We start from the raw sequence: 23,236 nt of genomic DNA, 5'->3' as shown, positions 1-23,236 counted from the left end.
ATCACTTTTGAACAACCGGGCCCTGCTGTTCAATGGCCGAGAGTAAACTGCCACCATCAATCGAAGCATTTGACTTACCAGAATGTGTTAGCAATAGTCAGCAATAGTGTGCTGTTCTGTCGTCATTATACGATGACATGTGTTCAGTATCAATGTTACATGCTGAATATAACATATTTGACAAATTTTGAGAACGATGTTACGTTTGTCCCGTTAATTAAGTGACAAGAGGCAATTTAATTACAGTACCCCACCCTACGCTTACAGATTTTGCTGTCGATTACGACATGTGTCTGACGCGGCCACTTTGAAGCGGTATTATTAGGTCATTTCAAAGTTATTTGTAAACGTTGTTACAAAAGTATGCGTCGGAAGGTCATATGATTTGGTGCTCATTCATATAGCTCTAACAGTGATTGTAAAAGTGTAAACATAGATGTTGAAAACCTGTAAACAATGTGTCAATGTCGGCTCACACGTGATGCCGGCAACTTTGTTTACCTCTGTAGTGTCTCGGGCCGAGTTGACCTGATTGTTTACGCCGCCGGAAGTGCGTGACGGTTAACTGGCCCGTGTCAGATAAAGATCAACCCCGTGAACCGTGTAAGCGTCTCTTCACACCTGGTCGGCCGCGGGACCACACGTGTGTTAGACGTCCTCTGTTTTTAACGGAGCCAGTATATCTCTACGTAAGTAGTGCCAGTTTCCTTAGTGCTCCGGGCTTTTAGCTAGGACTCTAAGCCAGTAGATATCTAGTGTATATTCTATTGGACATGTATTCGACTGCTATATCATCACCTTATCCTGACCTGTCCAGCGACCCGTGGTGAGATACAGTGACTTCCACAGTGAACCAATCCACGTGCTCTACAGCTAGGTAACTTAGCTTGCAGCATAACCACAGGTACTTGTGGACATGATTATGATATTTCTAATTCAAATGTTTCATTATAGACGAGTAAATTAATGTATTACAGTCGCATGCCTAATTTGAAAAAAATATCGTACCTCGGCCTTATATTTATGCAATTTCCAAATTAATCTTCTTAGAGGCGAACGTGGCCGGGAACAAAACAGGGTCGCCTCGAAACATGGAACTATGCTGCGTCCTGATTGGCTGCTGAACGAAACATGGAAATGGGTCTGACCATTCAGCGCGCAGCAAGCTTATTCATGGAACAAAGTTGGAAAATTGACCTACCAGGACTACCAATTTACGCAACTGAAGGTTCAAAATTAATTTTGTTCTCGACTCTTTGATTCTGAATGAGAATAATATTGCAAAGAACAGGAACAAAATGTAATCGTTCACCACAATGAAATACATATATATATATATATATAGCTTTCAAACATTCAGAAAAATTACTTTTCTATCTATGATTTGATCCTTAATTAAAGATGTTAATCTACTTGCATGTATAGTAATAACATATATTATATACTGAAACGAAAAAGAAACGCAACTTCAAATTGTAGGTTTAATAAAATAATACTTGTGAGCATTATGTTTAAATTTCATATGTAATAGTTAATATTGAATATTGATGTAACATCCTTTAAATGTTTAGAGATTTTTAAGAACAGGTCACTTTGCTAGAAGGTCATGATTGGTAGTACCCTACGTGAATCCAAGTTGAAATGGCAGCAGTTTTGAAACCGTGCCCTAATATCGTGCGTGTCCTCCTCGAACAGTTATCACATCTCTAATTCTTTGTTGCATTGAGTTCATCAGGGCATTGACTTTCCGTATTGGAATGTTATTCCATTCTTGGACGAGTGCATTTGCTAACTGAGGGAGGGTATTTGGGGGGTTACGGCGATTTCGAATTCTTCTGTCTAATTCATCCCACAAATGCTCGATTGGGGACAGGTCGGGGCTATATGGAGGCCAATCTATAGGAACAATGTTCTGTGTCGCAAGAAAGTCTCTACAGACTCTTGCAACGTGTGGTCTCGCGTTATCTTGCTGAAAGGTTAGATGATGCTGCCTAACAAACGGCACAACATGGGGCCTAAGGATCTCATCCCGATAGCGTACGGCCGTTAAATTCCCATTGACTATCACCAAAGGCGTCTTAAAACCATGGGAGATTCCCGCCCAAACCATAACTGATCCACCCCCAAATCGGTCGTGTTCCAAAACACAGGCGTCAGCAAAACGTTCGCCTCGACGCCGGTACACACGTTGACGGCCATCTGCTCGAAATAACGTGAATCGAGATTCATCGGTGAAGAGCATAGACCTCCAACGTCTCATAGGAAAACGTCTGGGCATATGTGCCGTTGCCCATTGCATACGACGTGCTCGACGTTGCGGTGTTAGTGGTAAACCAACGTACTGTCGCCTTGCACGCAAATTAGCCTCACGCAGTCTGTTGATCACTGTTTGGGGATGAATTCGACGGTTATGATTACCAATCGTATTCCTTGCCGTTTTAGCGGCCGTTAATCTCCTGTTACGCAGGTGTGCCAACCTAAGAACCCGGTCGCGACGTTACGCGTGGACGTCCTGATCTCGGCTGGTCATCGACTCTTCCTGTTGCGTTAAGACGTGAAACTAATCGACTAATAGTCGATTTGTGAACTCTGAATTGTCGAGCGACGTGAAGTTGCGTGTTCCCTGCCAGAAGCATCGCTATAGCACGTCCTCTATCAACCTTTGATAACCGTGGCATAATTGTAAAAGGAATTATTGTTTGCAAAAGTATTGGCGATGATGTGGCTCAATGTTAGTGATGAATTGATACTGGTTTGAATGAAAAAAGAACGCATATGTTTGTACAGGCACGGTTTTTATGGAGGCGTTTACGCCTGCCATATTACAATCACCTACGAGTTGTGACGTCACAATCTCTCACTTTCATTATATTTCCTTTCACAGTTCATTTTGTAGTTTCTTTCGGTTCATATTTGATGTAGTTGAACTATATATACATTTATGAAAACTATCAAGACTACAAATAAAGTGCTATTACATGAAAAAAGGTATATTCAGTATAAATTTCTCTTCGGCGGAAGCCCGGAATTTGAGACCTCTGGTGGTAATTTCTATAACTAGGGGTAATGATTCGCTTATACTATTAGTTCCAAGTATGAGGCACGTCATTGTAGTCCGTCATTCAAAGTAGATGTGCACAGAAATGTATTAACTATGCTTATAATGTTGTGAACATTTCAGGAACTATTTTGAATAAACAATAAGAATAATGTCTTGTAAATATCTACACCTGCATCGATTTTTACAAATCTATATCGAAAATACTGTTTGAAGGGAGATAACTGCGAGATTCTGACGTTACCTTACAGAGGACACTTGTTTAACTACTAGGAATAAAGACGGCATAACAATCAAGCGCAAACAAATTCCCGATTTTCATAATACCCTCCAGGTTTTGGCTAACAACATTTCTTTTGTTTAAAACTTGGTAGTTTGTTCACGAGATTTTATGAGATTTGGTCCGATATTTAGCGATCACGTGTTCCGTCTGTTTTTGTGAGCGAGCACTCTGTCAAAATGGAGGCACGTGGACACGGGCTTCACACGAAGCATCAAAGTGTGATGTTTGTCGCTAGAAATTAATATCTATCAACATGAATTAAAGGCAAGTTGCTTACAAAGTTTAAATCTGTTTGTTGACCCACTGAAATAAGCGTTTGTTTATTTAGGACGAAACTGTTTACGATAAGTTGTTCAAGCCTGGCCAGACCACAAAATCACAATATCTACTGCGATTATAGTCCGAATTTTCTGACGATCTTCCTATATACTATATGCAGACTTTAATCAGCGATATCAACACCAGAACCCTTCGGATTACTGCGATAACTGATCAAAGTCCCTGTGTTTCAAATCTATGAATCGGTAGACATATGTAACGTGATCGGTGATGGCGTGATGGAATTCGATCGTTTATTTTTTAAAACTAAGAAAACTGGCACATATCTGTCGTGGTGGTCATTTGTGCTGTACCTTCCCCGACAGAGACAATATACATAATCTGGGCTTTTGTGATAAGGTTTACTGCAGTAGCTACTCGCACTCGTAATATATATGAAAATGCTAAATTATTATTGAACCAGCTTGTCTTATTTATATATTATTCAGCTCACGATTCAACCTTTTCAAATGTTTTCATGTAATATAACTTTTTGTTGTTTTCATGAAAAATGATAAATACATGTATATCTATTGGCAATCGATATATCAAATCCATATAATATAAGACTTTCTCAAATATCAATATTCCTCATAACTTTCAAAATAAATCTATATTTGCTTTTGAAATTTAATTAAAAATGTTTGATTTTCATGTCACGAACAAATCCCTTAAAATGATCATCAATCTCCTTATTGGTCTCCAGAAAGTGTGAAAATAAATGAAACTTTTTGTCAATAATTCTATTTATTATGAATTCATGTATAACCATTTAGGTTTTTTCCAATGTTGACCTTTAAAACTATATATATACAAGCAATAATCTGTGGGATGTCAAATATGGAAGGCTATATAGCTGTTTCAGGATAAATTGCCAAAAATGCTTATAAGTACTGTTTCTTATCACTGATCACATATATTGGGTTTTTGACTATTATGTGTTATTGCTACTTAAGTGTGAATTTTTTGGGCTTAAGTGATAATGTATTTCTTTGTACTTGTGTGCAACAGACATCGCAAGAGTTTAATTCTCCTACATATAATATTGACTCCTACAAAAAGAAGTTGAGTGATCATGAGTGGTTGACTACGAGAGGCATTTTATCAAATCTCATATTGACCATACTGATTGCTCATGATCATATTTCATCCGGCCTAGTAAACTCTAGAAAAAACATCTTAATTTATGAAAGTAGCTAACTCCTTTAATGTATGTGTAAAGATTAAGTATATATATATATATATCGTACAAAACATCAAACTTCTAATATGGTAGATATGAAACATACATTTAGGCTGAATGCCTGATAATATGATACAATTTGTACAGAGTTTACAATCCTTTGACATTCAGCTCATAATATACACCATTATAATTTGATCTGTCGTCATGCGTCGGTCTTCTTCTTAAGACCAAGATATCGCAGAATGGTGTACAAAAGGTTCTTAAGCTATTTTATCAAAATTGTTAATTTCATGGCCCCCTATGTGTCGCATTCCCCCTGGGGAGAGGATACATTTTACTATAGTTTATATAGGAAACTCATCACACATATTTTAGCATAATTTGTTTCATTTTCATTGGAAATTGGTTAGCACGTGGTTAGGGCAAACTTTTCTCAATGATATATTGTCAGAGAATGTCAAGGCCAACGACTTGCTATGGGTTCGAATGTCAAAAATAAAAATCTTATATTGATTATTTTTTTCATTTCATATGAACGAACATAGTCCACTGAAACAGAATGTGCATATTTTATTGTCATCAGATAAAAATATGGCAGAAAGATATGGCACCTGGAAAAGAATCATAAAGCTATTTTCTCCAGCCAAAATTAAAAAATAATCCAAAATTGCAGAATAAAGGTTTCTGCTCTTTTATCTATAATATACACATGAAGGCTTGATGTTTGGCGCATCGATAACGTATGGCTGGCTACAAATGTTATACTTATATTTAACCTTGACCTTCATTTAAGGTCACGGGGGTCAAATGATGAAGAAAATTCAAAGTTCTTTCAAAATTATTAATTTGGGTCACATTTTAAAGAATCGGCCCTTTTAAAGGTGTGTGCAATGTATCAAGGTCAAATAATCAAAATGACGCAGATATGGCACTTTTAAAAAGAAATTCCTACCAAAATGAAAAAATGACCCAAAACTGCACATACACATGAAGGCTGGATATTTGGCAAACAGATACATGTAACATGTGTAACTGGCTACAAATATTGAGTTTATCTCTCTGACCTTGACCTTCATTCACATTTTAAAGAACTGGCTCTTATGAAGGTGTGTGCGAAGTTTCAAGGGCAAATTATTAAAAATGATGCAGACATGCCCTTTAAAGAATGTTTTCTTGCCAAAATCAAAAATTATCCTTAAACTGCAATTCAATTGTTGGCTCAAAAGGGGTCAATTTGGCTCAATTGACATAAATAATTTCTTCTTTGAAACTAAGCAATCGATATAGCTCATACTTGACTGGTAGCATCCTTTTGGGTAGGGATTCAAAATTGTAAAAATGGTGGGGTTGATCCCCGGGGGGCAGGGTCAAAAGGGGTCAATTGGTTTCTCTGAAACTAAGTTATGGATATAACTCACATTGGTGTGGTAGCAATCCCTATGGGGTTGTACCCAAAGTCAATTTCATTTCATGGATTAATTGCACAATTTGGTATAAAACCTACATTTGTATGGTAGCATGGTTATGGGGTGGGTATTCAAAATTGTACGAATGTTGGGGTTAACCTCCCGGGGGCTGAAGGATGGGACCAAAATAGGTCAATTTCGCTAAATTGACATTTTTACACAATCCTGATGTAAAAATAGGCCCAGGGTTCTTTCCCCACCCCAAGGGACTTATACAATCGTATTGAATTGATATCAAATATGAAAGTTTTCTTCAATATTTTGCATGTAAAACGCTGTATATTTATATACAGTACCTATAGCTACTAGGCTATTATCTACATCTTGGTGGTAAATTAAAAAGCAACAAATCACAGTTTATTGTTAATATTGACATTGGATCTATTAAAATAGGTGGAATTGATATCTAATTTTGAAATAATTGTCCTTGAAAATGAGGTCCTTGTTAAAAAAAAGTGTAGTAACTTTTAAAAGCTGTCAATCTAATTTTGATATTATTCTAAGATCAAAATAGAAAGGAATAAACAATTTTGTTTACAAGATATTGAAAGACATTGTACACTTTCAACAAAAAAGTAGCAGACACTCCCTGTATTTTCAATACATATCGTGTATTGCTTAACTTATCGAAATGCATATCTTATTGTTTCGTCATTTCTAATACCCAGGCCTATAAAATATAAGTTTGTTTTAAACACATAAATGCAAATTTTGAACTACTTAAGTATAAAAGATGGTTTAAAGTATGAATGTTAATGACATGTACCTAAGTAGACGTTGATTTGAAAAAATTTAAAATGTTTGACTTTTTAAGTAAAGGTTTGATTGAAATAAGAAATGTTTAACTTCTTTTAGAAGTAGGTTTGCAACTTTTCAGATGGTTAAAACCATTATGTACATCGGAACAGTCTAAACCATTACATTCATCAGGACTGTGAAAACCATTATGTCCGGTTGGTTTGACACATTTAAGTGGAAATGTTTAGTCATGTTGATATCAGTTTAATTTGTATTCTTGCTTTATTTCAAATATCTCCTTTTACATCTGACTAACGCCTCCTACAGTACTTTCAGTACTTTGATTGATGTTTTTACCGCGCCGGAAGTGCATAGGTCTCTAGTCACACTTGGGTGATTTTGAAGATTGGTATGGGTGTTAGGCAGGGTGCATGTTTATTTCCGCGATTTTTATACAGATATGTATATTTAATACAAAATTAATCACAATTTTCCATGTTGCGTTTCTTTTTCGTTTCAGTATATTTAGAAACACTGACTTAGTCACGTGACGCCACCAGAAAGTTGGAAAACAATCATTTCAGAATAACACCACCTATATAAGTATGTATATCCCCTGCAACTATAACAAATTATTGATTATGTAGTGTAAGGTACCTTCCAGCAGCTATGCCATGCTCCCGCATCTCAAAACATGTCCACTCCCTTCGATTTCCTCCTTTTAATATCAAGATTTAATCGTGTTTATAAATGAAGCCTTAAATACCTTACCAGGCAACCAAATTGTTAGAGTTTTACATAAACAGTTGTTTTATCATATAGATTCTACAATTTTCAAAAATGGTTAATCAACACTTTCAATTCAGTGAGTTTTAGCCCTATTTTTTCTGTCGACTTCAGTACAGTTTCCCATAGACAAAAAAAGGTGTTTTCCAAAAATTTCAGTGGTACATGTATTTTTCCAAATGGAAAACAGTAATAAGATAACTACTAAGTATATTAAACTGAAAGTTAAATGAAGTGTGGGCGGAGAGAAGTTTTTATAAATAGTTCAGTTCATAGAACCAGTTTCAACTTTAAGATGGATAAGATACATATATACATACAATAGGATCAGTCGAAATACTATAACATACTATTGGAGAGATTGTATATTAACCTTAATAGCGGTGAAAATTTCACTTAAACTCCAATTTCCCCGTTTCTTGAGACCAAGATTCTTTAAACGTCTCTTCAAGGTACGGTAGCTGCAAAATCATTTCGAATACTTATGCATACATCACATCAAATAAAATCAATCAATCAATTATTCTCCATCGAACTTTCGAACGCGAAGGAGCGAACACACGATGGCGAAGGAGCGAAAACACGATGACGAAGGAGCGAAGTTCCATCGCTCCTTCGCAATCGTGTTTTCGCTCCTTTGCCATCGTATTTTCGCTCTTTCGCTCCTTTGCCATCCTGTTTTCGCTCCTTCGCCATCATGTTTTCGCTCATTCGCTCCTTCGCGTTGCAGGTAGGGCGTAAGAATTGTACCTGCTGCCCCCATTGCATGATCGTAAGAGGCGACTAAATTTGGGATCTTATCTTTTCTCTTCCTTCTGAACAACTTTCTTCTTCCTAATGTCTCCCTTGACAATACCTCATATTTGGCCTTTAGTTGAGCGTTCGCCGCTGTGAGGAAGGCTTTGGGTTCTGTCCCCTAGCCGAGACATACCAAAGTCTTTAAAAATGGTAGTTTCTATTCCTGCTTAGCGCTCAGCATATTAGGAGTAGGACGACTGGTTCGCCCGTTGTCAGTATAATGTGACCGGGTGGGGTGTGCTGCTGGTTGTCTTCGGCAGTATGCTTCAGTGAGGTAGCACTATAAATCGGCAAAAGTTCCGGCCTATCACAAGGAGACTTAACACGAATATACCGCAGCCTCCCAAAACACACATACGCACTCAACACACGCATGCATGTCGCACGCACGGGAGGCCGTCCTTAAATGACCTTAGCTGTTAATAGGACGTTAAACAAAATAAACCAAACCAAACCAATCCTTCGCGTTTAGGGCGAAGGAGTGATATTTAGAAATTTGGGCCTAACGGAACACCATACGATTACGATTACAGGCCCCATGCCACAGTTCGGGATAGAGATTTCCATGTTTGTGTTACGTCGCAGTGCAACGGGGTGTCCCACCCGCAGTAGGGGTTCGACTCCCGTCGACGGAGGTATTTTAAAATAAATTTTCATTTTCAATTTCATTGCTTTGTTTATTTTTCATTTCTCTAATATAAAATATAGTAAGAAACGAATAAATTTGTATTTAAATTCATTAATGAAATTCAATGACAAAATTGAACCATAAAATTGAGTAAATTTGACTGAAAATTAAATAGTCTTTAAAACAGAAAACACTATAAAATCTTTCGTGCTTTGATTCCCACCAGGAGTCGAACCTGGGTCTCCTGCAACATAGTAGCAAGTGTGAAACCCCTTCACTATAGGAACTTATATAGCACTACTTGATTTCAGACTGATTTGGTTGAATTTCTTAATGCATTTTGAAATATTTCCCCTCTGCTTTTACAAGGGCTTGGCACCTTCTAGCATTATGCTAGGCAGCATTAAAAATATTTCTATAACTCTCCCATCACCAAAACAAACAAAAAGAGTGTTGCTAGCTTCACTAGTTCTTCTTCTTGGGATAACCTCTTGCCTGCATTATCTGCCTCCATTCGTCAAAAGGCACCTGGGCTGTCTGGGTGCAAAACCAGTTACCGTAAAACTGTGTGTGTCGCGCTGTCTCTCGCCTGTCCACATTTCCTGCATTGTATCGGCCTCTGTCTTACATACCGTCAAACCACCCTGCCCCTTTCAACTTCTTCCTTCTGGCGCTTGTAATATGACTTCAAGCTGGGGGCCATGGCGGACTGCAGAGGTGGCTGCTGTGACACTCCGGGCAGGTTGGCGAGATACCTGGGTGGCTGTCAGGTGACTGAAATAGGTAGCTGTACTGTTGGCAAACCATAGATGGACTTGACAGGAAGTGGGACTTGAACTGGAGGCGGAAGCAGGAACGGTACTGTAATTGGTATAGACACCGGAAGTCGTGCAGAAACAGGAATTGGTGCATGTACCATATGTGGTGTAGGAACAGGAAGTGGTACAGAAACCGGAAGTGGTCAGAAACCGGAAGTGTCATCAGGACAGGAAGTGTCACTGATATGGAGACCGGTACCGGAAATGGCGATGGTATCCGAACTGGTACCGGAACTGGATGTGGTGTTTCACGTTGAGAGGACTTTTTGACTGCCTGTGTGGTGTTCTTTGGTGAAACTTTAGTGTGCTGCCTCTGTTTTCTGGTGGGTGACAGGCTAGCAGTGTTGGGAGGGGGGGGGGGGGGGGGGGGGGGGCAGGGGGTTGGATAAAACGATGCTGCTGGGAGACTGGGACCCTGAATGGTGAATTTGGTCTCGTCGTGGGAGGAGGATTCGCAGCTGGGGGCCTTTCGTCTGCTGTTTTAATCCAAAGTCCTTGTTCTAGGATGCTTTTTATGAACTTACTCCCTAGCTCTTACTCCCTTAAATTTTTATACTTACCACTGGGTCAGTGTGGTTACGTTAACCTCAACAAGCTGGATCTTTGTCTGCGACATCACCTGCGAGTTACCCAGCACCTTGTCCCTTATACTCTTGTAGGCTCGCATGATCACGGTCCACCTTGTATTGGTGACACCTTACTGCTTGACCGGGGAAGGAAAGGCGTTACACAAGCGAATGATGATGGCCTCCACATATCTGTAACAGTCAGGCCATTGGGCTGCGATCCCGCATTCGGGCCAAGGAAACAACGCTTGGTCGACTCCACCCCAGGGGGCACCTTTGTCTTTGACGCCTTAAAGCGACCCACTGCCCTGCTGCGGTGACGAGGTGAGAAGATGGTGGGTCTCTTGTCGTATGGATGGAGCCCATTCCAGAGGGCCACCAAGACAGATGCTTGTCCTTTTGAAAGGGCTGATGTCTGATTCCTGAGTGACTCCAGGTATTCTGCAAGGGCTTCTACAGCACTGTAGCCTTGTATGCCGTCTGGTCCATCAGACTCCTGAAAGACAAAATATATGCCAATACACATAAATGCATACATACATACATGCATACATACATGCATACATACATACATACATTTGTTTGGTTTGTTTTTGTTTAACTTCCTATTAACACACAGGGTCATTTAAGGACGTGCCAGGTTTTGGAGGTGGAGGAAAGCCGGAGTACCCGGAGAAAAACCACCGGCCTACGGTCAGTACCTGGCAACTGCCCCACGTAGATTTCGAACTCGCAACCCGGAGGTGGAGGGCTAGAGTTAAAGTGTCGGGATCCCCGGACACCTTAACCACTCGGCCACTGCGGCCCCCTACATACCGTATTTATTCTAATAAACGCCCCGGGGGCGTGAAATTTTTCCAAGGGGGGGCGTTTAATGGAGATCAAAATTTCAGAGTCGGTAAGTTGTGAGATCTGTTGTATGTACTCATTTCACACCATGAAACATGTGTATATGTATCCAAAACATTGTAAAACTAAGTGACAAACATTTTGACACCCGTGTATGAAATTGCAAGAAATATAAACTTTGTTATTTATACCTACGGTAGTTGTACATTACGTAGATCTATAACATATATTATACATGAACATTGTTTGAAACACGCGGTCGAGTGTGTTAAATTGCGTCATAAATCGGTCACGATCCAGTTTACTCTCATCACTTGTAGTTTATCATATCTGCTATCAATCATGTCGGGTTTGAAGCGAAGTTATGAGGTAAATTTCAAACTGAAAGTTGTAAACTACGCCGAGCAAAAGGGAAAACATGCGGCAGCTACTGTGTTTAGAGTTGACCGGAAACGAGTGCGGGACTGGTGCCAAAACAAAGAAAAACTAAAAAACATTTCTAAATCATCAAAACGATGTAAGGGAGGAGGAAGGCCAGTAAAATTCCAAAATATTGACACAGAATTAATGAAATGGCTTCAAGATCGCCGTGAAGCAGGTGTCCGTGTGACTGGGAAAGCCTTGCGCTACGAGGCCCTGCGAATGCATAAAGAAAATGGCAGCCAGTCATTTAAGGCCTCCGCTGGATGGTTCACAAAATTTAAAAGACGACACGGCATTTCATTCCGCCGATCCACACATGTCGCCCAACATTCGGTGTCCTTAATTGATAACCGTGTTGACAGATTCCTTAATTTCGTTCTAAGAATGCGTAGGCTACGAGAGTACCGTCATATGTATATAGCAAACATGGACGAAACCCCGGTATGGTTCGATATGCCTGGGAAATCAACATTGGCATTAAAGGGTGAAAAGGAGGTCCGTGTGACCAGTACTGGTCACGACAAACAAAAAATAACTAACACTTGCAGCGTATGGTGACGGAACTAAAATGGCTCCACTTGTACATTTTCCTGGTATTCGTCCCCTACCAAAAACTGATATACCCAGCGGGGTTGTCGTCTACATGTGCGGGGCCGGAGCTAAGTCGTGGGCCAACGAAGAAAGTATCAAATTTTGGTTAAATAAAATCTGGGGTGTCAATAATACCCACAAACGTTTGCTAGTGTGGGATTCTTTTCGGGGACATCTTACTCAGCATGTTAAGTCCCTACTCCGAGGCAAATACAACACAGACATGTGTGTGATTCCGGGCGGGTGCACCTGTAAACTGCAACCAGCAGATGTCTCATGGAACAAACCATTCAAACAAAAGTTGAGTGAATTTTACGATGAGTGGTGCTTTAGCGGTCCCGTTGAGAAAACCAAAGGTGGGAATAGAAAAGCCCCCTCTAAGGCTACAATGCTCGTATGGATAAAAGCTGCATGGGACAGTATCACCCCAACTACCATCCAGCATTCCTTCAAAAAATGCGGAATCACGAATGCCATTGACGGCAGTGAGGACGACTTATTCCAGCATGACAGTGGGGATGAATTTGACGGATTTGACCAGTGACGTCCAGGAAGCTGAGGATGTACTGGAAAATTTAATGGGAGGTGCATGTGCAGTTGAACTCAGTGAAAGTGAAAGTGAATCCACCGGAAGTGATTATGACAGCGAGGACAGTGGCGCGTATGACAGCCCGGGACATTAACGTTTGTTGATACGATATACTAGTGGTACTGTGTATATAGCTACTGAAACTTTGTTTTGTGGTTTGTGTTAGTTTTATGTTGGATATCCTTTAAATAATAACCTCTGGACACATGTGGATGGATATATAACTGTGCCACGGTAAGTTCTTTTTCTCGAATTGAGGAATTTTTTTTCCAAAAAAAAGCGGGGGGGGGGGGGGGGGGGCGTTTATTAGAGTGGGGGCGTTTATTAGAATAAATACGGTACATACATACATTCATACATACATTCATACATTCATACATACATACATACATACATTCATACATGTATACAACATGCATACATACATAGTCTTAATTATTATATTAATGCAGGAAACTCATCTTGGTCTTCTGAGGTCGAGTTGTCTGGTCCCTGGGGCAAAGAACATGATGCTGAACTATATGCATCATCATCCGTAACACTCGACGACGGACTGCTGGGGACGTCTATGGATTTGTTCTCACTCTGAGGTTGTGTTGTGCTGGTGGTGGTGATTGTGGTGGAGGCAGAGGCGGATGTAGAATTGTTCTTCTGAAAGCTCAGACTGCGTCGCACAGAGGCAAGCGTCGGGTGAGAATCTGTAATACAGAATTGACAGTAATAAACTAATAATAAAATCAATGTATTTCATCTGATAGCTTAACCCTTATTACAGTGTTGCATGGCTAACAAACAAGATACTTACCCGACACCTTTTTCAATGTCATTAAAGGCTTTGTCCGTCGGAATTTGAATCAAGGGGCGTTGTGGGGTTGACCGTGTTACTTCACTGACAGGTTGTACTTGGATAGCCGGCTTCTCCAATTGGAGAGCAAAAACGGTGTTCTCGTCAAATCCCTCGTCCAGGTCTTCTTCCTCCTGGAAGGACTCCAGCGATGTTGATCCTCGTGCACATCTATAGACAGGGAGTGACACCCCACCCACTACTTTGGTGCCAGTCCTAGTGTACAGCTGTTGGCCTTCGACATCTTGTATACATGCCACATGACGACGCTGAGACTCCCAGATCTCCCACATTAGGGATGTATGGTGAACAGGTAGACTCGTCGCGTCTGACCTTCGATTGCAGTGCCCTAGGTGAAGGTGACCTTGGGGAGGGTGACCTTCAGGAAGGTGACCTTGGGGTAGATGACTGTGCGCTTTGGTGAGATTGGGCCACACGCCTCTGCCTCTCCTTCATCTTATGGTCAGAAACCAGCCGGAATAGCTCGGGGCATTTTCACACACCCATCAAAAAGTCTGACACTGAAAATGGCCAACCTGGAGTGTTGTGTCTGCTAGGACCTAGCTGTCCAGCATCCACAACATTTCCTGTCTTCCCTTTAACGCTCTCATTTGCCTCATCCTCAAGGGCATCAGGGTGTTACTTGCCACTCGGGGTATCCTCGTACCATACATCTCCCTGGCCTCTGATGTTTAGTTTAACACAAGCATTCCATCCTTTCCAACTCTAAAGTTGGGTCGCTGCATAATCTGAAGATAACAGGGACATTGTAATTTCTGTATTCTGATCAGGTCACTCTTACTTGCATAAAAAGTATGTGCACATAACTGCCACATACTTGTAAAATGTTCAGATATGATAACAGTAAACCACTGTTAGCACAGGGACCTGTAACAATGTTTCCAGGGGAAGGAGTTTTCTAATGTCTAGCATACTATATGATTTACTTATTACAGCATATACTAAACAATAATATATTATAGAGTGTTCTAGGCAAGCCTCTCCCCTTGAAACATTGTTACAGGTCCCTATGATGAAGTATTTTAATCTAATCATATATAATAGACTAGCAGCTCCACCTAAAAACATATTGTTACAAGAACCTGTGATGCAGTATTTGGATTAAATCATAATATACCAGACAAGCCTCTCCCCTAAAAACATTGCTATACAGGTCCCTATGATGATCGAAGTATTTTAATCAAATCATATATAATAGATTAGCAGCTCCACCTAGGAACATATCATTACAACTCCCATGCGGCAGTATTTGGAATAAGTCATAATATACTAGACAAGTCTAGAGCTCCCCCTAGCCTCATTGTTACGTTTGACATGCATAACAGTTTCAAAACCTTGTTGTATATTTTATATATAACAACAATTACTATAGTCTAGCAAGCCCCCGTTCCCTAAGTTTGAAATATTGTTCCAGGTCCCTGTGGCACTGTTGTTTAATCTAATTATAGTATATATACTAGACAATTATCATCTCTCCCTAACAATAATTAATTGGTACAAGTCCCTGTGGTATAAGTGACTTAATGTAGTATTGAATACAATGACCATGCAGTTACAATTATTATACTCTAGACAAACCCCTCCCACTTCAGTTAGGAACTTTGCTACAGGTCCCTGTGCACTGTATTATTTTGTTACATTGTAAAACCGGATTTTTTAGCTGTGTCCCAATGGAATTGTACACAAATGCATCTTGTGGTGCAGGTTTCTCAGCAAGTTTGTGTGTTTTACCTGTGGTGACCAGGGGCATTTTCGCAAGGCCTGTAAAACACAGCCATGTGTTCGCTGTGGCGACGTGAAATACGTGTGTGACTGTTCGTGGGTAGTCGGGCATGTCAATACATTGTGTGACCAATGTGGACGGTACGACTGTTCATGGGCCAACCTGAAGGACGCGGAATCAGGTGCGTGGGGAAGGCAGACTGGACATGCTGGTAGTGATATGTCACAGACAGGCGATGATGATGGTGAAGATGTCTTTATTTACTTTAATGTTTACGTGTTTATCATTACTGCCCTGCAGGTAGGGCGTACGAATTGTACCTGCTGCCCCCATTGCATGATCGTAGGAGGCGACTAAACTCGGGATCTCATCTTTTATCTTCTTTCTTAACAACTTTCTTCTTCCTACCCCTGTGAAACGATTATGAATAATTCAGGAACATTCATGAATAGTTCATGAATTATTCATGAACAAAATTCATGAATATTCTTGATTTATTCATGAACATTTTCATGAAATTCATGAACTTAAAACTTCATGAACATTTTTTTCAAATTATGTTCATGAATATTCATGAATTATGTAAGTAAGTTTTTCATTCATGAAATCATCATAGTTCATGAATGTTCATGAACTTTTTCATTCATGACAATTCATGATTAGTTCATGAATATTCATGAACTTAAAACTATGATGAATACTCATGAACTTTTTCATTCATGACAATTCATTATTAGTTCATGAATATTCATGAACTTAAAACTATGATGAATGTTCATGAATGAAATATTTCATGAACATTCATTAATCCTGAAATCAAGATTTTCATTCATAAAATCATCATATTTCATGAATATTCATGAACTTTTCTATTCATGATAATTCATGATTAATTCATGAGTTATGAACTTATTTAGAAAATGAATTTGCATGCATTTTACCACTTAATTTCATCAAAGTTTGTCATGAACTGTATCACTATGCATGTTTGACAATATCCTTGTAGTCCTTCCATTAAAAATTGCACTCAAATGGATCCATCACTTTCAAAATTCATAACTGCTTGAAATGAGTATATTTACACAATCATTTGGATGGAAAATCCTTTTAATATTCTTCAGATAAGAGTGATTTATTTTCATTATTGCATTAATTCGCATTGCACATATGATGTGTGTTTGAACAATTTAGTTAAATGGGCAATGCAATTTAAGAAATGCCAAAGCTATTTGAATATTATGTGCACTATGTAAATTTAGGTCACATGCATGGTGATTGATTTTAAGTTAATTCTTACCTATAAACAGGTTGACATATTTCCAGAGTTGAATATTTCATTTCCTGGTAGTGTTGTATTGATCATGAAGCAGGTATGAAAGATAAATACTTATCTTCATTTGTAAAATAACATGTTATTCATCTCTGTGAGAAAAGCCTCATGGCTGCCATGTATTGGAACTCTCCTGCTAGAAGTTTTTGGGCGGGAAAAAATTGGCGGGAAATTTGAAGTTTTCTTATTGTTTCCTTATTCTTCTTTAAGCCAACATCAAAATTGTAATATAGACATGGAATTAAATTTTAAAACTTTTTTTTTATTCAAGAAAATGTTCAATTTTAAGGTCAAATTCTCATTCATTAAAGTTCTTCAAAATTCATTACTACATTTCATTCATTTTGATGAATTTTCATGAATATCATCAATGCATGAAAATTCATGAATAGTTCATAATCACATAAAATTCTCATTCATTAAAGTTCTTCAAAATTCATTATCAACTGTTCTTACTATTTCATTCATTTTGATGAATTTTAATGAATATCATCTATGCATGAAAGTTCATGAATAGTTCATAATCACATATGATGAACTATCATGAATCTTAATGAATTTGTAAAATTATTCATAAAAGTTCATGAAGAGTTCATGAGAGGTATTTGATGAATATTCATGAACATTTTTTCATGAATCAAAAACTTACAGTATTCTTGAAAGTTCATGAATGATTCATGAACATTCATGAACTCATGAATATCATCTCGCAGGGGTAATGTCTCCCTTGCCAATGCCTTACATTTGGCCTTTAGTTGAGCGTTCGCCCCTGTGAGGAAGGTTTTGGGTTCTGTCCCCTGGCCGAGACATACCAGAGTCTTTAAAAATAGTAGTTTCTACTCTTGCTTAGCGCTCAGCATATAATTAGGAGTGGGACAACTGGTTCGCCCGTTGTCAGTTTAATGTGACCGGGTGGGGTGTCCTGCTGGGTGTCTTCGGCAGTATGCTTCAGTGAGGTAGCACTATAAATCGGCAAAAGTTCCGGCCTATCCCAAGGAGACATAACACAAACATACCGCAGCCTCCCAAAACACACATACGCACTCACTACATGCATGCATGTCGCACGCACGGGAGGCCGTCCTTAAATGACCCTAGCTGTTAATAAGACGTTAAACAAATAAAACCAAACCAAAAATAGTTTATCATTAAATGTGAACGGTTTAAGAGATGTTGGTAAAATTAGGAATTTATTTGAATATTGTCAGTGTTATTATTATCAAGTAGTATTATTACAAGAAACTTTTTTGGGACGATATGTTTGTTAATCTAATACGCCACTTGTGGCAAGGAAAGATTATATATAATATTAGTAATGATCACAGAAAATGTGTTGTGATTTTAATTAATAATACTTTTAAAGATGGTTTAATTGATTATGACGGAATAGTTTTGCGTATTAAAATCCAAATAGAGGATGTTGAATGGAATATCGTTAATATATATGCGCCCAATATTGTAAGTGATCAAAAACCTATGTTTTGATCAGTTGAAAGATTGGCTTGTGCCATTTTCGGACAACCTGATTACAGGGTGATTTTAATACCACTCTCTCAACACTAGATCATACTGCACACCAGGTAAATTCCAGTGTGTCGGCATTGAAATGTTTAATGTTTACATGTGGGGTGTATGATATTTGGAGAAACAAAAATGAAAATTGTGCTGTTTTTTCTCGGAAAATGTTAGTAATGGTAATTTATCTCAAAGTCGCATTGACTTTTTTTTTTTTTTTTTTTTTTTAAAGGACTTCAAAATGTGTATTATAATGATACTGCTTTCAGTGATCATTGTTTTGTTGTTATGAAAATTGACTGTGATCGTGGTAGTAAAGGTCCAGTCATATGGATTTTTAACAATTGTTTTTCGCTTGACGATGAGTTTAATGATAAAATCAAATCTATTATTAATGGTGCTAAGAGGTGTTTTTTATATACGGATGAACCCAAGGTTTGGTGGGATAATCTGAAAAATAAGATAAAGAAATTTTCGCAAGTGTATGGTAAAGACCGTAGCATGAAGCGTCGGTCGGAATATTATAAAATTCAAAATAAAACTGTTACAGATGAAGATAGAGTTAAATGTGATTCAGTGATAACTGCTGACGAAATCAAAACTGCTTTGTCTGGTATGTCAAGAGGTAAAAGTCCTGGCTTAGATGGACTTATTGTTGAATGTTATTGTCACTTTTTTGAGGAATTAAAATGTATATTTTCTCGTGTCATTCAGAGTATCCGGGATGATAGGAAATTGACCAGAACTATGAGATTAGGAGTAATTTACATTGTCTATAAGAAAAGGGGAGATAAGTCCATGTTTAAAAACTGGCGACCTATTAGTCTTCTCAATGTGGATTACAAATCCTAGCCCGAGTAATGTACAATAGACTCAAATCTGTTTTACCTACAATTATTTCAGAGAGTCAGTCTTGTTGTGTGATTGGTCGTGATATTTCGGACACCATTTTTAGTGTGCGAGACATTATTGATATCGCTAATCACTTCACTATTTCATCAATTAACGTAAAGGTATTTAATATCTTTTAAGTTAATTTTAACATTTTCAGCAAAATAGATGCATATGTATGGTTACAAGAAACCTGTTGGGTTGATATTTTTGTCAATCAAGACAGCCGTATGTGATAAGTTAGTATTGTTGTAAATGATACTTAATTATGACCACATAAAATGTGTTGCTATTTAAATGGCTAAATGGTTTTGATGAGTATCATTGAAGAGTTTTACGTATTATATTAAAGTTGACGATATTGAATAGAATGTTGTGAATGTTTATGCACCTAATACAGTGAGTGGTAGAAAAACACCTTTGAACATTCAGATAGATAGCCTGGTTACAGGGGATAAGTTTAATACTACCTTATCTTTACTAGATCGCACAGGTATTACGACACATAGCATAACTCCTAGTGTATCTGCTTTGAAAATTTTTATGATTACTGGAGAAGTAGAAATAATGATTGTGCTGTTTTTCTCGAAAAAGATAGTAATGGCGCTTATCTAAAAGTCATATAGATCTATATTTTTTTTTCTATTTTTGTTTTCACGTAATGTTTCTATTGTGATCATTGCTTTGTAATAACAAAAAATGGCAGTGATCATTTCAATTAAGGCCCCGAGGTTTGGATGTTTAAATAAATTTGTGTAAGACGCTTGTTATGCAGTTTTTAGTCTAATAAATGATTGTGCTAAGAAGTAAACCTGATATACAAGGTGTGAATGAACCCAACATTTGCCAGGATAATTTGAATATAAAACAAAAGAAACTTTCTCAGTTGTATCGTATGGGTGGTAGTTAAACCGGATGTCTAAGTATTATCAGATTAAAAAGAAGTTGCAAATGTTTTCTTTGGATATAGCTAAGGGGTAATATTTTGATTACGATAGATATGAGGGATTGGGACAAAGTTTAGAAAAGGTTAAAAAAAAAAAAAAAAATTTATTCTGCTATTGTATGACCCATAGTTAAGTGGACTGCAGATATGATTTTTTTTTTTTTTCAACTAGAGTGGCAACATTGCATCACAATAAATTGTTCACGTGATACAGATGGGAATTCATTACCTTCTTGTGATGACATGTGTAACGAAATAATTTTGACCGTGACTACGAAAATGGGTAGAGTACAGATGCGGCCAGCCTCATTTTGAGAAAAAGCCGTCGAAAGTCGCGAGATATATATCTCTTTTTTTTTTTTCTTTTTTTTTTTACATATATTGTGAATGAATCAAATGTCAGTCTGGTCTATTTGACGATCTGTGATGCTGTCATCAGATAAAAAGTTTTTTTGCGTATAGAAATCGCAAAATGAGGGTATCTATATATATATATTATGTAATCGAATGCACCCGATGGAACGGGAGATCACTCTCATTACCTAACTGCTGTACAGATGTTCCACGAAGTTAACATTAGCCTATTCTCTTGATTTTTTTTACACAAAAACTGCAGTGATGATTACTATGAAAAACACGACTGGAAGATGTGATTTGTGATTATGATGAAGTGTGAACGTTCAGGTGTAAGTAATATTTTACTTTCACTTAAAATCTCGCGATATTGTGAACCGCGAACATTTCAATCATCATGATGTCCTAGATATCGGGATTTGAATACAAGGTAACACATGTTATTAATGGCACTGTCACTATGAGTCAACTTTCAGTTGCAACAAACTCTAGCTGTTGTAGTATTCCTACAGAAATCATTTTAAATCAGGACAAACCATTCATAGATGAAAAAGAGACTGTTGACCAGCTTTATTATTAAAAACTTTACGCATCATCGGATGATACTGGTGCTTTCCGTGATCTTTCATCCGATTCCAGCAGTGACAAGTTTAATTATGAGTCAGATGAATCTTCAGATGGGAATCGTATTGTATTCGTTTCAACAGAACCCAGCAATGACACCTGTAAATGTAAGCTATATAGTGGTGCACCATGCAGTGTAAAAATTGACCTGGAATCAGCATTTAAATTCAGAGAATAAAGTCACCAATTAACACACGATGAACTTGATATAACAGTGAAGGCTGGGCTATTTGCTCACCGTAGATCTGGTGATCATACCCAGTCAAAGAAGCACAAGGTAAAAGAGAGGGAACGACCGTATGAAGAGTATTATTTTCATGGAGTCCGTGTTTGTAGAACTGCATTTTGTTTTATACGTGATATAAGCAAGAACAAATTACAGGCAATTAGTAAGTCACTGGATACTCATGGTTTGATTCCAAGAAAACATGGTATTTCTGGAAAATCTCCAGTCAGAAAAAGTGCTTCTTCCCTCAGATACAACTGCCTTGGACATTTTTGAAATGTATGAAACCCTGGCTGTTGACATGAAGTTTAGACGAGTAAGTGTTCGTACATTTCAGAGAGTATGGCATGATTTATGTTCATGCATAACAGTCATGAAACCATGTACAGACTTGTGCAACTTGTGCAACTTGTGTCAATCATTTTCGCATAAACTTTCTGTGACTGGTACTGCAAATGGTGATGAGAAGAAACAAGTTTTGGAGGAGTATAGCAACCATGTCAACCATACTAAACAACAGAGAGATGTATACAGACAACAATGTTCAGATAGTAAAGAAAAGTTCAAATTGCTGCCATAAGAAAAGAAAATATCAAGTAATTAATTGAACAATGATTTAAGTAAAATTTTCTGAATTGCAAATAACTGCGCAAAAGATGATATATCCCTTTCCATTTTTTGTGTATTTTTGCTAGTTTTTTGAGAGCTCAAGTGCAGTAAATTAACAACTCCAATACAAACACATAAAAGATTATTCATGTTTGAATTTATCTTAACATCCCAAACATATTGTTTAAAAATTTGGAAAAGAATGCTCATGTACAATTATGTAAAAATGACAATTATGTATTTACTATCTTTTTTTTAACATTATGAAAGAACCTGGCACAGTGTATCGCTTAATAAAGCTATTAAAGGATTAAAATGTAGATTGAAAAAAAGGAATTTCGATGAAACTGAAATTTTGTCTTTATTTCCTTGTAGGTAATTTGCCCTGTTCAGTCGATGGAGCTTTCCATTACTCCTGGGATTTTGCACAGCAAGTTCATTTCCCTATCATGCTCAGCAGGTTGGTGCGTTGGTCCCATCTTCTTTAAGACCCCACGGAAGTGCAGTGTCTTCGGAAACTGCTCAGAGGGTTCAGGTAATTGATAGAAAACATTCAATAGTCTTAGAATATTTTATTTCTGTGAGACTTGCGAGCTAAAGTACAAGATCAAATCCAGGTAGAATGTACATGTATATTACATTTAGAAATAAATAGCACTGTGTTGACATTTAGAGTAATCAATTAGTATATTGTAAGCTTTATAAATATAAAACCTTTTGGACCATGCATAATATTAATTGGTCATTGTTATCCTTCATATTTAAGGTACAAATAAATGTGGTGCTAGTAAGATGTCAAGGTTGTAATTGAGGCTGACAATGATATAAGCTATTTTTATTACAATAACAACTTCCTGTGTATGATAAAGGCTTTCTTACTTATCTACACTCAATAATGTTTCATTTAACAGGAAAGCAACATTTCTACTTAGTAGATGAGGCTGAAAACTCTGGAATAGGGAAGGGAGCTAACTTGGTTGTCAGCATGGTCCATCACTATTTTCAGCATTATGGACATGGAGAAAGGATTGCCAACATCCATTTTGATAACTTAGT

The 23,236-nt window shown here is 37.9% G+C and overlaps 2 long non-coding RNA genes across 2 annotated transcripts; both read left to right on the top strand.

Moving 5' to 3' along the window:
• Positions 1-545: 545 nt before the first annotated feature.
• LOC117320296 lies at positions 546-8,602 on the top strand. The gene is made up of 3 exons (XR_004530996.1): positions 546-904; positions 1,051-1,228; positions 7,579-8,602. It is a non-coding gene; the product is annotated as an uncharacterized LOC117320296 (long non-coding RNA).
• A 10,148-nt stretch (positions 8,603-18,750) lies between these two features.
• LOC117320297 lies at positions 18,751-23,227 on the top strand. Its single transcript, XR_004530997.1, has 3 exons — positions 18,751-22,167; positions 22,556-22,715; positions 23,092-23,227. It is a non-coding gene; the product is annotated as an uncharacterized LOC117320297 (long non-coding RNA).
• The last annotated feature ends 9 nt before the right edge of the window (positions 23,228-23,236 follow it).

Source organism: Pecten maximus, unplaced genomic scaffold, assembly GCF_902652985.1.
Source record: "Pecten maximus unplaced genomic scaffold, xPecMax1.1, whole genome shotgun sequence".
Lineage (NCBI taxonomy): Eukaryota > Metazoa > Mollusca > Bivalvia > Pectinida > Pectinidae > Pecten > Pecten maximus.
This window is presented reverse-complemented; position numbering and strand designations above follow the sequence as displayed.